Genomic DNA, 20056 nt, shown 5'->3' on the forward strand with positions numbered 1-20056 from the left:
TCACACCCCATGAGGAATTTCTTCTATGCAAGCAATTAACAAAGACACATAGGTGACCTCACCAGGGGCCCAAGTTCCAGGGCCTCTGCCCACTGGTATTCTGCCACTTGTGGCCAAGAATTCCAGAAGTGGGTTCTGATTTCCCAAGTATGTGAATGGCTCTGGTTGTTCCCTGGAAAGGACAAAATGGGCCCTGGGAATACAAGGGAAAGAAGACTAGTTCTGTTTTCTTAAAAGGTGAACTTGGGAGTTCCCTGGTGGTCCAGTGGTCAGGACTCCATGCTTCCAATGCCGGGCTTGGGTTCAATCCCTGATCCAGGAACTTAGATCCCGCAAGCCACGTGGTACAGTCAAAAAAAAAAAAAAAAAAGTGAACTTTATCTATTACTGGGGACTGTCAACCCCCTGGCTTGTCCACCTGTGCGAAAGGTCCATGTGTGTGCACATATAATAAACACACATGCATGTGAGTGTGCAGGGAATGCTGGGGCTCATTCTCGACCTCCAGGCAGGATATTGAGAAAGGAAACTAACAGAACTGCATGGTTCCTTTAAATGGCAACTTGAGAACTAGCATATTCTGATGAAATGAGAACAAGATCATCTGTTTGGCTGAATCAACACAACTTATGTTCCATGAATGTCTGCTCTGCGCCAGGCCCCAAGATCCAGGTTGTGGCTCACACACACGTGAGCCTTGGGGCTGCCAGGTCTGGTGGGTGCAGAAGTGAGTGAGCATGTCTCTACCTGGAGAGTCAGGCAGCAACAACTCTGCTGTGATGCCCTGGGTGCATCACCGCAGACATGGATGTGAGCAGTGTGCTGCAGGAGCACAGACCAGGGGGTATCAGAGAAGGTGGTGGCGGGGACGGGCCGAGAAGAATGAGCAGAGCTCTCCGGGCAGAGGAGGAAGGCAGAAATCCCAGGCAGCAGAAGCAGCACCAGCAAAGACACAGAAGGTGAATGGTCAGTTTATGGAATGACAAGTAGTGATCCAAGGATGCTGAACGACAGTGGTGGAGTTGTGAGAAGACCGGTGGGCTGTAACTGCTGTGGAGCTGCACTTGGGCCTGAAAAGCTCAGGAACCACCCTTCTGTTACATACACATGGTCTCCTGGTTGGAGGTGATTTTGGAAAGCTTGTTCTGGGGGTAGAAATCTATTCATGCAGAGAAAGTTCTGGAATACAGCTGCCATGATGAAGTTCTGAAAGACACTGTGGTTGGCTGAATAGTGGCCCCCAGAGATATCTATGTCCTAATCCCCAGAACCTGTGAATACTACCTAATATGGAAAAGGAACTTTGCAGGTATGATTATGTTAAGGATGTTAAGATGGGGAGATTATCCTGGATTATCCCTGTGGGCCCTAAATGCCATCACAAGTGTCCTTATAAGAGGGGGGCAAAGAGAGATTAGACACGGAAGAGGAGAAGGCGATGTGACCACAGAGTAGAGACTGAAGTAATGCAGCCACAAGCCAGGGAATGCTGGTGGCTACCAGAGCCTAGGAGAGACAAGGAACAGATTCTCCCCTTCAGAAGGAACCAGTCCTTCTGACCCTTGACTTTAGCCTCGTAAGACTCATTTTGGACTTCTGGCCTCCAGAACTTTAAGAGAATAAATGTATGTTGTTTAAAGCCACCAAGTTTGTGATAATTCATTACAGCAGCCATGGGAAACTAATACAGACCCCTCTTGAATTGCCGCAATTTGCCAGCCATGAAAACATCTCATTTTGAGAAGGATTATATCAAAGTTGTCTGTGGTAACTTCAGCTAAGTAAAACATGGGATTGGAAGAAAAATCTTTTACCTAAACTTTCTATAGGTAGAGAATAGAAATCAATCGGAAATCCATGAAAAATGAGAAGCAATTTACAAATTCTGATTAGAAACATAAGTTAAAAGTCCTGCTGAAAAAGAAAGGGGATTTTACAATGTGCTTTTAAGGTCTTGGAATAAAGAACTGGCATTTCCTTGAGTGTTTGAGGACTTTGGCTGCCATTAATCACTGTTGAGACTTTCAAAGCAACTTCTAGAACACTTTCCTTTTATTTTGGAGGCTTTAGAACAAAGTCTTGACACTTATTCATGTAGACAGGATCTAACTAAGAAAACAGAAACCACTACAAGTATTTACAACAGGGAATACAATGCAGGGAGCTAGTTACACAGGTGTTGGAGGAGTTGAGAAGCCACAGAGATGACATTTAAAATAACCCAAAGTTTAGCAACAGCAGGAAGCTACTAGCACCCCTAGGCGAAAGTGACAAATGAGAGGGGGGCTGTGTTACTGGATCCCTGGGACTGAGGTCACCAACAAAAGCTAGACCTGTGTCAGGCAGTGTAGCCCATGGCAGGGAGGGAGGAGGAGAAATACCCTGGTTTCTCTCTTCTCCCCACCCTCTAATCTTCCTCCTGCGCTCTCATTGGCCAGACCCAGCAGGAAGTCAGGAGAACCCAGAGCCAGGGGAACACAGTCTGTGGGGCTCAGTCATCCTGTGATCAGAGCAGAGAAAGAACAGGCTAATTGTAAACAGGCACAGTCATTTACTCACACTCTCAAATATCCAGAGCCGTGTCTATGGATTTGTATCCAGTGATATCGGTGTCACCCTCCCACTAAAGAGATTCAGGCCAGGAAGGAGGGACAGAAAGCTGGGCAGAAGTGGAAGGAAGAAGACTGCAGGCAAGTCCCATGGGCGGGGGGCAGCAAGGGCCCCCACCCCACTGGCACAACCGAGGCCTGAGCAACTCTCTTGGCTGTGTGCTCCTGGCTTCTTTCCAGCTCCGTCAACTCTGTCCTAGGCACAGACTCCCATTTCCGCTACTCTGCCACTCTGTTTAGGGCCCTCACCCTTCTCGCACTAGTTGCTAGTGCCCCCCAGCACTCCCTCACCCACCAGCCAACTCAAATCTTAAGGATTATCACCCTCCAACCCCCACGGGGGCCCTGAACTGCTGAGACCATCAAAACTCAAGCTTACTGGTTTTCTTACTGAGAGGTTTTTGCCCTCCCGACACCAAAAACGTGGTGTCTTTTCCGATTCTGCTTCTCCAACTTTCCAACAACAACCGGCTGTACAACAATTCAATTCAATTCAGTTCAATTCAGACACTAACGACAGGAGTTAGCACACAGACCGCACAGGTTTAAAGGCTCAGTTCCACAAGACGGTGCCCACTTCAGACACCAGTCACAAGTACTGGACCATCTGTACTTCCAACCGACTGGCTGTAAACTGGGGGTCCCCACGACCCACCCCCCAAGGTTCGATGATTTGCTAGAATGGCTCACGGAACTTAGGAAGCCACTTTATTTATGTTCACTGGTTTACTGTAAAGGGTGCAAGATGAACAGCTGGATGAAGAGGCTATACATAGGGCGAGGTCTGGAAGGGTCCTGAGTGCAAGAGCTTCTGTCCCACGGGGTTGGGGTGCACCACCCTCCTGGCACCACCCCCCTTCACCAACCCAGAGGCTCTCTGAACCTGGAACCTCATAGTTTAGGGTTTAGGAGGTTTCATTACAGAGGCAGGATTGATCAAGTCATGGGCCAGAATTGCTTGCACTCAACTTCCTGCCCCTCTCGCTTCCCCAGAGGTGAAGGAAGGGGTAAGCTGAAAGTTCCAACCCTGTAATCCTGGCTTGGTCTTTCTAGCAACCAGCCTGCATCCCAAAGCTACGGAGGGGCCTCCCAGCCACCACTCTTCTCATTAACATACAAAAGACTCTTACCACTCTGGATATTCCAGGGGTTTTAGGAGCTGTGTACCAGGAACCAGGGACAAAGACCAAATATTTATTTTTTATATGCCATACTCTCCCTCTTTTAACCCTTTGTTATGGGCTGTACTATGTTGCCCAAAATTCATACAGTGAAGTCCCCACCCCCTAGTACTTCAGAATTTGACTGTATTTGGAGATAGGGCCAGTCAAGAGGTAATCAATTAAAATGAAGTTATTAAGGTGTTCCCTCATCCAATGCCTTCTGTCCTGGCAAGAAGTGGAGACCAGGACACAGACAAGCACAGAGGGAACACCATGTGCTATCACAGGGAGAAGCTGGCCATCTGCAGGCAAAGAGAGAGGCCTCAGAAGAAACTGAATCTGCTGACACCTTGATCTTGGATGCCCAGTCTCTAGAACTGTGAGGAAATAAATTTATGTTGTTTAAGCCACCCAGTCTGTGGTACTTTGTAATGGCAGCCCGAGTATATAAATACACCCTCCCAACACCCCCAGGAGGCAGGTAATATTACTATCTCTGCTTTACAGATGGGAAAATCAAGTTTTACAGAGGCTAAGTAGTGTGCCCAAGGCCAAGCACTCATGCCCAAGGATATGCTGCAGGAAAGCAGTGGGGTATGACCTTGCCCACTCTGCAGCTTTGCCAGCATCTCCTCATCACACTGTCAATGGCCCCAAGTGGTCCCTCTCTAGGCAGATGCTGTGGCCACATGTGGTCCCACCAGGACAGCAACCCACAGCACAGTGGAGTCAGGAGAAATGCCTGTATCTCGACTTGGATGTCGGGTTCTGCCACGTGGTGGCTGAGTGACTGGCGGTAACTGAACTTCGCTCCTCATCTGTAAAATTGTGAGGCTGGGTGAGGGCAGCAGACGCTGCTGAGCCCAGAGACCAGCCTGGGCTGAGCCTCAGCCCAGAGTAAGTGTCCCTTCTGGGGGCAATGCCCTGGGACCCCAGCCTGGTGATCTCACCTTGTCCTTCACATGGGCAGCTCTGGGCAGGGGACTCTGGTGATGGCGCTGTTGAAGAGGAGAACTGTGCTTCTGGAGAGGCCAGGCACCTCACCCACACGTACATTTCAAAGCCCAGGAAGCTGAGGCCTGGGCTGATGGCCGGGAGAGGATATAATTTTCTCAGAACCACAGAGTCGGAACTTAACAGAGGTGGGATCAAACCCAGTCTGATTTCAAAGCTTCTGGCCCTTTCTGAAAGGCAACGATTCCCTTCTGAACTGCAGAGCGCTCTGGCTGGCCTGTCACGTCTGTCTCCATGCCCACAGTGTAGCTCATACAGGGCACCCCACACTGACCCTGCAGCCGGCTCCATGGACCCCAAGTTTCCCAGGAGCTCCGGCTTTTGAGGGAGGGGGTAGGCACAGATCCAGAGCAGCTCGCTCGACTCTGAACGGCACCGGATACAGGCACTGCTTGCCCAGCAGGGTAAGCGATAATCTTTAAGTCTATTCCTGGCTCCTGGAGATTTGCCTCTCTCTGGGGAAATTACTCTGGGGTCACAGAGAAATTTCTTTGACAGCTAATAAACTTTCTGTTTCTGGAACCAGATCCCGCAGCCCTCGACCCCTGGGGGAGGTGTGTATTGTATTTTTTCTCCTCCCTTTTAATCACCAGATGAAGTGGAAAGGGGTAAGGGCAAGAGCTCAGAGCTGAATTACCTCCTCAGCCAAAGTTCACTCTGAATTCGTCATTTGCATACAGAGAGCCCAGGGAACAGGCTGTCTCCACTGGGGCCTGTAGTGACCTTCAGCTCTATGTGAAGTGGTTCAGGAGTTCAAAGTTCAAACCTCAACTCAGCAAAGCTGAGCCTGGAGCCAAGTCCTGAGCTGGGTACACAGAAAGGCAGTTGAGGCCCCTGAATTCAGACCACAGGCTTATGGTGGCTGACACGTGGGATTCCAGTCCAGGCTCTGCCTTGTGACCTGGGGGTGGGAATTTCAGCTCTCTAAGACTCAGTTTCCTCATCTCTAAGACTGGACAATAATAGGACCCATCTCCTAGGCCCTGGTGCTACAGAATTTCTCATTAGGAAAAGCATAGGGGAGGGAGGCGATCTGGTTTCAGGGTGGTGAGGTGAGAGCTGCTTTTGAAGTCTCAAAAGTGCAAAGGAGGGCACTGTTTTTCCTTAGATGGTATGTTTGGGGGTGGCCCTGGAGAAGGCTCCCCTTAGCCCCCTGCAACTTCCTGGCCCTGCTGCAGAAGAATGAATCAGATCTTGTATGAGAATTGCCTAGCACAATGCTTGCCACCTAGTTAGCACGGAATATACTGACTGCCATTCTTTTATTGTTGTTTTTGTTAATAACAGGATATGACACTTGCCCCAGATGAGTTCACAGAACAGCAGGAGAGGCAGCCATACTACTGGCCATTATGACAGCAACACAGTGTGCCAGGCATTAAGGGAGGGCAGAGACAGCCTGTTTTTTTCCTCCTGGGCATCCAGGGTCGACTTCACAGAGCTGGTGACTTTTTTTTTCAACATATTTATTGGAGTATAAATGCTTTACATTGTTGTGTTAGTTTCTGCTGTATAACAAAGTGAATCTGCTATACGTATGCATATATCCCCATATCCCCTCCTTTTTGTGTCTCCCTCCCACCCTCCCTAACCCACCCCTCTAGCTGGTCACAAAGCACCAAGCTGATCTCCCTGTGCTATGCCGCTGCTTCCCACTAGCTCTCTGTTTTACATTTGGTAGTGTATATATGTCCATGCCACTCTCTCACTTCGTCCCAGCTTACCCTCTCCCCCGCACCCCGTGTCCTCAAGTCCATTCCCTACATCTGTGTCTTTATTCCTGTCCTGCCCCTAGTTCTTCAGAACCTTTTTTTTTTTTTTTAGATTCCATATATATGTGTTAGCATACGGTATATGTTTTTCTCTTTCTGACTTACTTCACTTTGTATGACAGGCACTAGGTCCACCCACCTCACTACAAATAACTCAATTTCATTTCTTTTTATGGCTAATATTCCAATGATATATGTGCCACATCTTCTTTATCAATTCATCTGTTGATAGACACTTACGTTGCTTCCATGTCCTGGCTACTGTAAATAGTGCTGCAGTGAACATTGTGGTACATGACTCTTTGAATTATAGTTTTCTTAGGGTATATGTCCAGTAGTGGGATTGCTGGGTCATATGGTAGTTCTATTTTTAGTTTTTTAAGGAACCTCCATACTGTTCTCCATAGTGGCTGTATCAATTTACATTCCCACCAACAATGCAAGAGGGTTCCCTTCTCTGCACACCCTCTCCAGAATTTATTGTTTGTAGATTTTTGGAGGATAGCCATTCTGACTGGTGTGATGTGATACCTCATTGTAGCTTGGCTTTGCATTTCTCTAATGATGATGTTGAGCATCCATTCATGTGTTTGTTGGCAATTTGTATATCTTCTTTGGAGTTTTTTATTTTTTTATTATTTTATTTTATTTTATTTATTTATTTATTTATTTTGCGGTACACGGGCCTCTCACTGTTGTGGACTCTCCCGCTGCGGAGCGCAGGCTCCGGACATGCAGGCTCTGCGGCCATGGCTCACGGGTCTAGCTGCTCTGCAGCACGTGGGATCCTCCCGGACGCTGCATTGGCAGGTAGATTCTCAATCACTGCACCACCAGGGAAGCCCCATGCTTGTATATTTTGGTGATTAATCCTTTGTCAGTTGCTTCATTTGCAAATATTTTCTCCCATTCTGAGGGTTGTCTTTTCATCTTGTTTATGGTTTCCTTTGCTATGCAAAAGCTTTTAAGTTTCATTAGGTCCCATTTGTTTTTTTTTTTTTTTTTTTTTCCATTTCTCTAGGAAGTGGGTCAAAAAGGATCTTGCTGTGATTTATGTCATAGAGTGTTCTGCCTATGTTTTCCTCTAAGAGTTTTATAGTGTCCGGTCTTACATTTAGGTATCTAATCCATTTTGAGTTTATTTTTGGGTATGGTGTTGGGGAGTGTTCTAATTTCATACTTTTACAAGTAGCTGTCCAGTTTTCCCAGCACCACTTATTGAAGAGGCTGTCCTTTCTCCATTGTATATTCTTGCCTCCTTTATCAAAGATAAGGTGACCATATGTGAGTGGGTTTATCTCTGGGCTTTCTATCCTGTTCCATTGATCTATATTTCTGTTTTTGTGCCAGTACCATCTGTCTTGATTACTGTTGCTTTGTAGTATAGTCTGAAGCCAGGGAGCCTGATTCCTCCAGCTGTTTTTCTTTCTCAAGGTTGCTTTGGCTAATAGAAAGAAACGAAATTGAGTTATTTGTAGTGAGATGGATGGACCTAGAGTCTGTCATACAGAATGAAGTAAGTCAGAAAGAGAAAAAGAAATACTGTATGCTAACACAGATATATGGAATCTAAGAAAAAAAAAACTCATGAAGAACCTAGGGGCAAGATGGGAATAAAGACACAGACCTACTAGAGAATGGACTTGAGGATATGGGGAGGGGGCAGGGTAAGCTGGGACGAAGTGAGAGAGCGGCTTAGACATATATACACTACCAAACATAAAATAGATAGCTAGTGGGAAGCAGCCGCATAGCACAGGCAGATCAGCTCGGTGCTTTGTGACCACCTCTAGGAGGGGGATAGGGAGGGTGGGAGGGAGGGAGACGCAAGAGGGAAGAGATATGGGAACATATGTATATGTATAACTGATTCACTTTGTTATAAAGCAGAAACTAACACACCATTGTAAAGCAATTATACTCCAATAAAGATGTTAAAAAAAAAGATTGCTTTGGCTGTTCAGAGTCTTTTGTGTTTCCATACAAATTGGGAAATTTTTTGTTCTAGTTCTGTGAAAAATGCCATTGGTAGTTTGATAGCAATTGCATTGAATCTGTAGATTGCTTTGGGTAGTATAGTCATTTTCACAATGTTGATTCTTCCAATCCAAGAACATGGTATATCTCTCCATCTGTTTGTATCATCTTTAATTTCTTTCATCAGTGTCTTATAGTTTTCTGCATACAGGTCTTTTGTCTCCTTAGGTAGGTTTATTCCTAGATATTTTATTCTTTTTGTTGCAATGGTAAATTGGAGTGTTTCCTTAATTTCTCTTTCAGATCTTTCATCGTTAGTGTATACGAATGCAAGAGATTTCTGTGCATTAATTTTGCATCCTGTTACTTTACCAAATTCATTGATTAGCTCTAGTAGTTTTCTGGTAGCATTTTTAGGATTCTCTACATATAGTATCATATCATCTGCAAACAGTGACAGTTTTACTTCTTCTTTTCCGATTGGATTCCTTTTATTTCTTTTTCATCTCTGATTGCTGTGGCTAAAATTTCCAAAACTATGTGAATAATAGTGGTGAGAGTGGGCAACCTTGTCTTGTTCCTGATCTTAGTGGAAATGGTTTCACCATTGAGAATGATGTTGGCTGTGGGTTTGTCATATATGGCCTTTATTATGTTGAGATAAGTCCCTCTGTGCTTACTATCTGGAGAGTTTTTATCATAAAATGGTGTTGAATTTTGTCAAAAGCTTTTTCTGCATCTATTGAGATGATCATATGGTTTTTCTTCTTTGGTTTGTTAATATGGTGTATCACATCGATTGATTTGCATATATTGAAGAATCCTTGCATTCCTGGGATAAACCCCACTTGATCATGGTGTATGACCCTTTTAATGTGCTTCTGGATTTTGTTTGCTAGTATTTTGTTGAGGATTTTTGCATCTATATTCATGAGTGATATTGCTCTGTAATTTTCTTTTTTTGTAGTTCTTTGTCTGGCTTTGGTATCAGGGTGATGGTGGCCTCATAGAATGACTTTGGGAATGTTCCTTCCTCTGCAGTTTTTTGGAAGAGTTTGAGAAGGATGGGTGTTAGCTCTTCTCTAAATGTTTGATAGAATTTGCCTGTGAAACCATCTGATCCTGGGCTTTTGTTTATTGGAAGATTTTTAATCACAGTTTCAATTTCAGTGCTTGTGACTGGTCTGTTCAAATTTTCTATTTCTTCCTGGTTCAGTCTCAGAAGGTTGTGCTTTTCTAAGAATTTGTCCATTTCTTCCAGGTTGTCCATTTTATTGGCATAGAGTTGCTTGTAGTAATCTCTCATGATCCTTTGTATTTCTGCAGTATCAGTTGTTACTTCTCCTTTTTCATTTCTAATTCTGTTGATTTGAGTCTTCTCCCTTTTTTCCTTATGAGTGTGACTAATGGTTTATCAATTTTGTTTATCTACTCAGAACCAGCTTTTATTTTTATTGATGTTTGCTATCGTTTCCTTCATTTCTTTTTCATTTATTTCTGATCTGATCTTTATGATTTCTTTCCTTCTGCTAACTTTGAGGGTTTTTTGTTCTTTCTCTACTTGCTTTAGGTGTAAAGTTAAGTTGTTTATTTGAGATTTTTCTTGTTTCTGGAGGTACGATTTTATTGCTATAAACCTCCCTCTTAGAACTGCTTTTGCCAGAGCTGGTGACATTTTAACTTATCCTCAAAGGATGCACCTGGGCTCAGGGCAGGGCAGGGTGTTCAGATAGAGGTTGGTGTAAGTGGAAGGGAGGGGGCATGAGGAGCGTACAGCAAAGAAGCCATGTGAGGCAGCCAATGGCCCTGAATGCCATCCTAGGAGGGGGATTCTGAGTCCCAAACTTAGATGCCTGGTGTTTAGCTGTGTTGACAGTGTGGAGAGACAGAGACGGAGACAGGGAGACTGGTTAGGAGTCTGCCAGTGACATCTAGGGCCCAGGTTGAGGCAGGGAGGCCTGGCGGATCAGTGTGGCTACAAGGGCAGGAAGAGCAGGGGTAGAGGGGCAGACTGGGTGCTGCCACCATGTTTCAGAGAGAGAATGCACACAACACCATCTCTGCTGGAAACGCCGCATTTGCTTTTCCCAAAATGTACCATAATCAAGGATTCACCAGGGATGCCTCAGAACAAAGGCACCAGAATGGCAGACAAGCTGCTACTTTTCTTATGGTGTCATTGTATGGCCTCTGGTGACATAGCTAAGCCGTCCTTACTGAGCAAAGAGGGTGGGAACCAGAGATGAGCCCTGTTCATCTGAGTACCTGTATAGGGCACAGAACTAATAACTAACATTGACCAGGTACTTACCTGTGTAGAAACTGTGTCAAACTCCTGGTGGGCTCAACTCATTTAATGCTTGAGAAATAATACCCCCATTTTAAAAAGGAAGAGGCTAAGGGTCAGAGAGCATACACCTGTCAGTCAAAGTTGCACAGTAGAAGGTGGTAGAACCAGGGTCGGTCTGGCCTGCACAGTTGACAAAGCACTCTCAGAGCCTCATCTTCTAGAGACTCCTTCTTTCCCAGCTGTCTCCCTCCTGAGGATCACCATGCTCTCAAGTGTCAGAAAGGGTACTTGAACCTGGGACGTCTGTCTCCAGGTACAATGTTTCTTGAGACAGTACAATGGCCTCCACCTCAGTGGACAACAGTCTTGCTCTTTCATCTCATTGCTGGTGGGTGGTGGGCTGGTGGTGGTGCCTGATCATAATCCCTTCTGGCTTTCTATGCTCTACCTTGGATGAAACAGGTCCAGGCAGAGGGGACAGGTGAGGAAGGGAGCACAATGACCAGAAGCGGGAGGGCACCAGCAGCTGGCCCATGTCTATGGCATCCTGGACCTAGCATGAGCCTCACCCTCGAGAGTTCCTAGTGGAGGAGTGAATGTGTGGGGGGTGGGAGTGGGGGAAGTCCCTGGTGGGGGAATCCAGCCTCTGAACCTATAGCCCTGGTGCTGCTCTGAGTTCCGAGGAACCAGGCCCTGAGGATACCACTGTCCCACCTTGGTCCCCCTAGCCGAGGCCCTGTGCTCTCCATCCCTCACTGCCCCCTCTGGGGCCAGCCTCAGTATCATTTCCATCACTCAAGATGCAGAAGTCAAGAAGCTGACCTAGACCTGGGGGCACTGGGAGACTGGACCTGGGGGGATGGAGGATGGTGGGGTAGGCCTCAGCCGAGTTTCTGGGCTGCTCATGCCTGGGGGTCCTGGTCTACATGCCCACTGTGGGCTTAGTGGTCCCTGATGGCCATAGTGAATAAACCTGAAGTTGACCCAAGGCTGCTGGTCAGGCTTCAAAAAATCTCAGCCAGTATGTCATAATCCCAGAGCCAAAAACAAGCAGAGGCAAGGCCCCTCTGTGGCACCTGCCTCCACCCTGAGACTCTGCTCTGGTTCACACCAAGGGATTAAGTTCAAAGACTGAAAACAGCACCTAGAGAAATTAATATCCCAAGGCACTTAGTAAAACAGTCCAACTTTAAAAAATAAAACCATCTCTGGCCTCCTCCTTAAGTTACTGCTGTAAGAGTTAAAAGATACTTGAGTTTCATGAGCAGGAACACACAAGTGCCAAACACCTGGAGGAACTAAAAGGTACAAGCCATCATTCTTGTTTATTTAATTTATTGTCTGAAAATGTTTAGGCAAGAAAATATGCATAAATGAGCTTTCCAGTATGATTTGGGATCCTGGCGAAATAAACTGCTTTACCTATAGTTACTCAGTTCATCATATGTGTCTGATGTGTATTTATGTATACATGCACTGTGTAGACCACAGAGTAGGCAACATACAGCTAATATGCTGGCTCCTTACCCACAAGTATCTTTAAATTCCTTCTGTATCAATCTCTGGAATTCTTATACACTAATGATGAAAAATCTGAGAGGGAAATTAAGAAAACACTCCCATTTACCATTGCAACAAAAAGAATAAAATATCTAGGAATAAACCTACCTAAGGAGACAAAAGACTTTTATGTAGAAAACTATAAGACACTGATGGAAGAAATTAAAGATGATACAAATAGGTGGAGAGATATACCATGTTCTTGGATTGGAAGAATCAACATTGTGAAAATGACTATTACCCAAAGCAATCTATAGATTCAATGCAATCCCTATCAAATTACCACTGGCATTTTTTACAGAACTAGAACAAAAAATTTCACAATTTGTATGGAAACACAAATGACCCCGAATAGCCAAAGCAATCTTGAGAACGAAAAATGGAGCTGGAGGAATCAGGCTCCCTGACTTCAGACTATACTACAAGGCTACAGTAATCAAGACAGTATGGTACTGGCACAAAAACAGAAATATAGATCAATGGAACAGGATAGAAAGCCCAGAGATAAACCCACACACATATGGTCACCTTATCTTTGATAAAGGAGGGAAGGATATACAGTGGAGAAAAGACAGCCTCTTCAATAAGTGGTGCTGGGAAAACTGGACAGCTACTTGTAAAAGTATGAAATTAGAACACTCCCTAACACCACACACAAAAATAAACTCAAAATGGGTTAAAGACCTAAATGTAAGGCCAGACACTATCAAACTCTTAGAGGAAAACATAGGCAGAACACTATACGACATAAATCACAGCAAGATCCTTTTTGACCCATCTCCTAGAGGAATGGAAATAAAAACAAAAATAAACAAATGGGATCTAATGAAACTTAAAAGCTTTTGCACAGCAAAGGATACCATAAACAAGACCAAAAGACAACCCTCTGAATGGGAGAAAATATTTGCAAATGAAGCAACTGACAAAGGATTAATATCCAAAATTTATAAGCAACTCAGGCAGCTCAGTAACAAAAAAACAAACAACCCAATCCAAAAATGGGCAGAAGAACTAGATAGACATTTTTCCAAAGAAGATATACAGACTGCCAACAAACACATGAAAGAATGCTCAACATCATTAATCATTAGAGAAATGCAAATCAAAACTACAATGAGATATCATCTCACACCGGTCAGATTGGCCATCATCAAAAACTCTAGAAACAATAAATGCTGGAGAGGGTGTGGAGAAAAGGGAACCCTCTTGCACTGCTGGTGGGAATGTAAATTGATACAGCCACTATGGAGAACAGTATGGAGGTTCCTTAAAAAACTACAAATAGAACTACCATATGACCCCACAATCCCACTACTAGGCATATACCCTGAGAAAACCATAATTCAAAAAGAGACATGTACCAAAATGTTTATTGCAGCTCTATTTACAATAGCCAGGACATGGAAGCAACCTAAATGTCCATCAACAGATGAATGGATAAAGAAGATGTGGCACATATATACAATGGAATATTACGCAGCCATAAAAAATGAAACTGAGTTATTTGTAATGAGGTGGATAGACCTGGAGTCTGTCATACAGAGTGAAGTAAGTCAGAAGGAGAAAAACAAATACCGTATGCTAACACATATATATGGAATCTAAGAAAAAAAAATGTCATGAAGAGATTAGTGGTAGGACGGGAACAAAACACAGACCTACTAGAGCATGGACTTGAGGATATGGGGAGGGGGAAGGGTAAGCGGTGACGATGTGAGAGAGTGGCAGGGACATATACACAATACCAAATGTAAATTAGATAGCTAGTGGGAAGCTGCCACATAGCACAGGGAGTTCACCTCTGTGCTTTGTGACCACCTAGAGGGGTGGGATAGGGAGGGTGGGAGGGAGGGTGATGCAAGAGGGAAGAGATATGGGAACATATGTATATGTATAACTGATTCACTTTGTTGTAAAGGAGAAACTAACACACTATTGTAAAACAGTTATACTCAAATAAAGATGTTAAAAAAAAATTCCTTCTGTATCTGTATTTGTAAATATGTTATGTAAACCAGATTGGATTTATAGAACATGTGCACTGGAATCTGGTTTTATTTTTTAACAACATGTACTATAAAATGCTTTGGAAAAATGATCTGTGCATTTAAAATGGAAAAAAAAGATATCTTGGTCTACTTATGAAATGGCAAGAGAATCAAGAACACGCATAGGAAATGCTGGCATTGGAAGCATCTGCTCAGAATTGACTCTTGGGTCCAAACAAACTGCCTAGAGTAGCGGTTCTCAAACTTGGCCTCACAATATGATCACCTGGCTGTCACCCTTTGCCAATTACACCAAAAGCTCTGGGTAAGACCCAGATATCTGCAGTTTGTCAAACTCCTGAGGAGTTTCCAGTGTGTGTACCAGAGTCTGTGAACTTGCCTTGGAGGGTGGTTCTTGCCCAGGTGCACACTGCACTCACCTGGGAGCTTTAAACCTTTCCATGTCCAGGTTGTGCCCACAATCAATTACACCAGGACCAGCCAGCAGATCTTAGAGTTTCCCAGGGCTGGAAACCACTTCCCTCAGAGGATTTGGGAACAGTCCTAAGGGATGTGACAGCTGAGCCCAACTTACTTAATGGAACTTGAGACGGGCCAGGGGCTTCAGTACCATCGTCTTAGTCCAGATGCAAGTCTTGCTTTCAGGTCACCTCCATCTCTCTTATTAATTGTGTGACCTGGAGCCAGTTCAAGAAGTGCTCTGTGGCTCCTGTCCCCCTGACTCCTGGCCTTGTCAGACGCATCTCTCCTCTCCAACCATCCACAGCCTCAGCTTGAGTGCAAGTCCTTGATTTCTCCCTCTTGCCTCTGCCTTGCCCGCCTCCCTCTCTCTCCTAGTTAACCCCCACCCTGCAGCTGGAGCAGTTTCTTTAAATGCAAACCTCGTCCCATCTCTCCTCTGCACATATCCTCCAGCAGATATGGAGACCCTGGAACACTTGTAGGCTGCTGGTGGGAATGTGAAATGGTGCAGCCACTGCAGAAGTCAGTGTGGCAACAGTTCCACCCCTAGGATCGCCCTGGAGAAATGAAAATAGACATCTGCGCAAAGACCTGGATGCAAAGGATCACAGTGCCCCAAACTGGAAGCAGTCCAAATGTCCATCAGCTGGCCAATGGATAAACTGGTATATCCAATCAATGGAGGACTAATACATGCAACAACATGGATGAATCTCAGAAACATGATGCCATGGGAAAGAAGCCAGACACAAAATACCATGTAGTGTATGACTTCATTTGTATGAAATTTCTAGAAAAGACAGATCTACAGAGACAGAAAGCAGATCAGTGGGTGCCTGGGGTTGGGGATAGGATTGGGGATTGACTGGGAAATGGGAACAAGGGAAATTTCTGGACTGATGGAAAGGTCTTAAAACAGGATCATGGTGGTGGTTGCACAACTGCATAAATTTACTAAAAATCATGGACCTGTACACTTAGAACGGGTGAATTTTATGGTGTATAAATGATACTTCAAATTAGACTGTTTAAAAAAAACTTCTGGTGGCTTACACAGGATAGTGAAGGAGCTCCTTGCCTGGCATGCAGAGCCCTCCACCATACATTCATCTACCTTTCCAGGACAACTCCCCAGATGCCCAGGCCCCACGGAACGCTCACCTTTCCCCAATCACAGACATGGCACCTGTATCTGGAATTCCTCATTTCCATGGCCAGCTTCTTACCCTGGCAAACTCCTCATCCTTCAGGACTCAGAGCAGATGAACAGTCATCTGAGAAGTCCACACCACCCCTACCTATTAACAAAATATTATTTGCTTACACATCAGTCTCTCCCATTATAGCAGTGCTTTTAAAACTTAGGCTTAGGTTGTGAAATCAACTTCGTGTGGTACAACCGGCATTTTTAAAAAAAATGAAACAGAATAGAAAATAGAATGCACTGTGTGTAGTAAGCACATTGTCCTATTAAACTATTGTTTCACCTTTTCTGTATGGGTATTTGTATATGTACTAAGTTGCTTTTTCCATACTCTGAAAAACACTTAATTAGACAGGGGGTTCCTTGAGGGCAGGGGTTGTGTGTGTTTCTCTGTATTCCTGTGGTCAGCACAGGGCTTGGAACCCAGAAGTCACCCAAGTTTGCTCAATGAAAGAGTGGTTTTATGTGAATGTGAAACTTCCCCCCAAAACTCGATTATACATCTACTTGTGTCTTATATTTTTTCCACTCCCACAACCCGTACATAGTTTTATGCTGGATCACAGTCCACGTTCTCCTACAGTTAGCCTGGCAGCAAACCCCAGCAAGAAGTTCAAATAATTGCTGTAAGTCTGAGTTATAAACCTGACTATAATTGTCAAGTACATTTTTGACAGGTAAGATACACAACATAAAAATAAAAATGTAATAGCAACAATTCAAATCTAAAACTCCAGACAACACTTGCTACATAATTTGCAGAGTCTGGTGCAGAATGAAAATTTGGGTCCCCTTGTTCAAAAACTATTAAGAATTTAATGACAGCAGAGCATTAAACCAAAGGGAGGCCATCTAAGTGCAGCACCATAGGGTCTCACCCATGAAGACTGGCCCTGAACCCAGATCACAAAGACCTAGACCTGGGGTAAGGGGGGCGTTTAAAAGTGCTTCCTCCCGGTCTTAATTGGGGAGGACACAGAAGATTGCATTTAACTCCTGGTGTTTAGAGAAACTGGGGTTCAAAAATGTTTTTGAAACAAGCCAAAAAGTAGCCCAGGAACCTCTAACTGAGGACACAGGGCTGGCAGATTCAGCATTCAGCTTTACCACAAACTCTGCTTCCTTGTCTTCAGGGTTTTTTTTTTGGATATTTATTTATTTATTTAGGTTGCACCAGGTCTTAGTTGTGGCAGGCGGGCTCCTTAGTTGCATCTTGCTGGCTCCTTAGTTGCAGCACATGGGTTCCTTAGTTGTGGCATGCAAACTCTTAGTTGTGGCATGCATGTGGGATCTAGTTCCCTGACCAGGGATTGAACCTGGGCGCCCTGCATTGGGAGAGCAGAGTCTTAACCACTGTGCCACCAGGGAAGTCCCTGTCTTCAGGTTTAACACTCAGCACCGTTTGCCCAGATTGCAGGAGCCAACCTCCCTCAGTGTGTGGCAATGATGAAGGAAACTCATCGAATGTCTGACAGGGGCCCCAAATCACCCATATCAGAAGGATTTGGGCTTCACAGAAGAAACCGTACTTGGTAGCCTGAGCATGACTGGGCAGAGTGACCATCAATAAGCCCATGCCTCAGTCTCTCTGCCCCCAATCCCCATCTATTTGGCCAGGGCTTTGACTGTCAACCTGAGCCCCCACTGGTCTGGCCTTCTGGGACATCCAACTGATGCCAAGTCCTGCAGCCTCATCCCTCCACCCAGCTTGGCCCTTGCTTTCTCCTCTTCTCCTTGGCCAAAATCTCCAAAATTATGGGAAAAGAATCTGAACTTGGTCTGTCTTTGTCTTATGAGAGCCCAGGGTGGGGGCTGCGTGTGGTCAAGAAGGAGGAAGAAGCTTATCTCAAGCGCAAAAGTACTATGTGCTGGTAATTCCACAAAGAAAATTTCCTTCGACTTGTATGTACAAACAGGTAGGCATATGTAGACGGGAACATTTTTTAAAGATCACCCTCCCCTCCACACAACTCAAAATGTCATCACATTTAAATTACTTGGAGCTACATTTGAGATACTTTCTACCCCTAAGCATGTCAAAAGCAATTTCCCAGAGTGAAGCCTTCATGAATCCAGAATAAACAGGCCTGTATGTCTCCCTCACTGAGCGCTGAGGTCAGTGTCCACAGCTGGGGGAGCAATAGCTCGCTTCTTCCTGACTCAGGGGACCACAGGGCACCTAAGGAATCTTACAGATCGTCTGGTCCTGTAGTGATTAAACCTTGTTTAAAGCAGCAGAAGCCACTCTTTAAATAGAAAGCATCTTGCAGAGACCCAGTCTATAAAAGAATCAGAGTGGAACAACTCTGGCTGTTGCTTATTAGCACAAGGAACCTAGGCCTGACTTCCTGCATCCCTTTCACCACCCCTCCCTGTCCCCCTCTCACCCCCAGGACTCGACAGAGCCCAGTTTGAGAACCCCTGGTCTTTTCTGCTCCCCTAGCCCCATTCCTATTTTACAAGCAAAGGAGACCTCCCACCGTCTCACCAAATCTTCCCTTGTCTCCAGGGCAGTGATGTTTCCAGCACCCCAGGCTGCATCTCTGTTTCCTTTTAGTTGCCGGGAATTTCTGGGCCTTGAAAGATTTGAAGCAGCTTGTGCATATGTGTGGTCCCAGCGGAGTCTCATCTGAGCCACTGCATTCACTCAGGCCTGTGTGGAAGCTTGTCCGCACGTCCACACCTTAACCCACCTACAGCATTTCCCCAAAACCCATTAGAGGCACAGAAGTGGTACCCATGTGAAAACACTTACCATGTGCCGTATTGGTTTGAGGCAGCAAACGAACCCCACATTTAAAGGGAGTTGAAATTTGAGAGGCTTGAGCATGCTACCAAACCAGGGCTGAACCCCTTGCTTTGGAAGGTGTTTCAACACCAGACACGCAGGAGCCAATGCCCTGTGGCCACTTGCCTTCTCTTTGTTCAGATTCTGGCCAGAGTTTTAAAAATTTAAATACGATAAAAAAATTTTTTTTGAATGTACAGTTCCATGAGTTTTAAGACATGCATAGATTCTTATAATTGCTACCACTAACAGGATAAAGGACAATCCTCCCCGTCAAAACGCCAAAATTCCCTCATGCAATCCCTTTGCAGTCAGACCATCCCTTGCGCCTAACTCCCAGTGACAACTGATCTGTTTCCTATCACTATAGTTTTGTCTTTTCCAGAATGTGACATATTAATAAATGAAATCATACAGTACATAACCTTTTGAAACTGGTTTCCTTCACTTAGTATGTAGTATATTTAAGATTCATCCAAGTCATTGTATGCATTAATAGCTTGTTCCTTTTTCATTGCTGAGTAATATCCCATTATATGGATGTACCACAGTTTGTTTGTTTTTTAATCCATTCACCCATTGAGGGACATTTGGGTTTCTTCCAGTTTTTGGTGATTATAAGTAACGTTATTATGCATATTCACGTACAAGGTTTTTGTGTGAGCGTACGTTTTCATTTCTTTGGGGTAAATGTCCAGGAGTAGGATCGCTAAGTCATTTGCCAAGAAGATGTTTACCTTCCTAAGAAACTGCCAAACTGCTGCCAGAATGGCTCAATCATTTTGCATTCTGACCAGCAAACCAGATGCTCCACATCCTCATCCATTTGGCATATTGGTATTTTTCTAGCTACTCTAATAGGTATATAGTGGTATCTAATGTGGTTTTAATTTGCATTTTCCTAATGACTTATGTTAAGCATCTTTTCATGCGTTTATTTGTCTTCCGTATAACTTCTTTGATGAAGTGACTTTTGCCTATTTATTTATTGGCCGCGAGGTATGGCTTTTGGGATTTTAGTTCCCCGACCAGGGATCGAACCCAGGCCCTCGACAGTGAGAGCGCAGAGTCCTAACCACTGGACCGCCACGGAATTCCTGCCTTTTGCCTATTTTTAATTGGGCTCTTTGTTGTCTTATTGTTGAATTCTGAGAGTTCTTTGCATAGTCTGGATACAAGTCCTTTGTTCGGTATGTGATTTGCAGGTA

General features: G+C 44.7%; 1 protein-coding gene across 1 annotated transcript in view; it reads right to left on the minus strand.

Annotated features, from left to right (window-relative positions):
* The window catches only part of COL23A1 (collagen type XXIII alpha 1 chain), a 358235-nt gene that overhangs the window by 196824 nt on the left and 141355 nt on the right, over positions 1-20056 (minus strand). The gene's annotated exons all lie outside the window — the stretch shown is intronic.

This window comes from Kogia breviceps, chromosome 4, assembly GCF_026419965.1.
Source record: "Kogia breviceps isolate mKogBre1 chromosome 4, mKogBre1 haplotype 1, whole genome shotgun sequence".
Classification (NCBI taxonomy): domain Eukaryota; kingdom Metazoa; phylum Chordata; class Mammalia; order Artiodactyla; family Physeteridae; genus Kogia; species Kogia breviceps.